Source organism: Asparagus officinalis, chromosome 7 (genome assembly GCF_001876935.1).
Source record: "Asparagus officinalis chromosome 7, Aspof.V1, whole genome shotgun sequence".
Classification (NCBI taxonomy): Eukaryota; Viridiplantae; Streptophyta; class Magnoliopsida; order Asparagales; family Asparagaceae; genus Asparagus; species Asparagus officinalis.
Genome location: NC_033800.1, coordinates 94,435,626 through 94,436,608, shown reverse-complemented (window position 1 = coordinate 94,436,608; position 983 = coordinate 94,435,626). Strand labels below are relative to the sequence as shown.

The 983-nt window shown below is 29.8% G+C and overlaps 1 long non-coding RNA gene across 1 annotated transcript; it reads right to left on the bottom strand.

The window, feature by feature from the left end:
- On the bottom strand, nucleotides 204-552 carry LOC109848116. The gene is made up of 2 exons (XR_002248694.1): nucleotides 474-552; nucleotides 204-336 (listed from the first exon to the last, which is right to left on the bottom strand). It is a non-coding gene; the product is annotated as an uncharacterized LOC109848116 (long non-coding RNA).

The window sequence follows — 983 nt, the reverse complement described above, 5'->3', positions numbered from 1 at the left end:
AACCTAGACGGAATTCCATCTAGGTTGCTCAGCTACAATTTTTTTTTTATTGCAAAACCCACATTGCATGCTATATAATATCACATGTACACAATATTATACAACACCAAATCATATTCATATCCAACACAATCGATCTAATTATATTTCAATATCAAATATAATTATATTCAAATAATACATTCACCAAAAAACAAGAAAGATACATAAATTTTTTACATAGATTATAAAGAATACAATTGTTTACATAACTTGATGAACTTTGCATAATTTATAGAATCCAATTGCATTTACTCCTCCAAGTTGTTGAAGCATCATGTTTCTTCCTCCTTGATCCTACATTATACAAAATTCAACATCAAATAGTTCATGCCTGAAATACATTTAGAAAGCATTAACTTTGCAAAAGAACTAATAGGGAAATCAAAATATTGGATTGAGTGTTTTTAACTATACGCATATATGAAATTTACCTCTAGTCGACTTGAATTATCTGTAAGTGTAACATCTGCTCCCAGTTTTGCCGCTACCAAGCCCGACAAAGAAGTTCCAATGCCAAGCTGCTCCAAGAAAGGCAAGGAATCAAATTATTTGCATTTGAAAGGTCTGAACAATTAACAAAGCAAAAAAATTTCAGATTCTTCAAACCACAACATAAAGCAAACAAAATAAAAAAGATATCACATCTAAAGATTTAAAGATTTAACGCTACAAAATCTACAACTCATCCATCTAATTACATGAAGATATCACATTTCCAATTACAAAATGAAAATTTGAGGCATCAAACAAAAAAAAGATTACAAATCGCTGAGCACTCGAAGAACAAACTGTCTCTGAAATCTGAATAATGATACACTAAATAATGATCAGGAATATTAGCTTCTTAACATCACTCTAAAATTCAACATCAAATAGTCCATGCCATGAAATACACTACAGAAAATGATACACATGCATGATACAAAAGTACCTTATAAAGA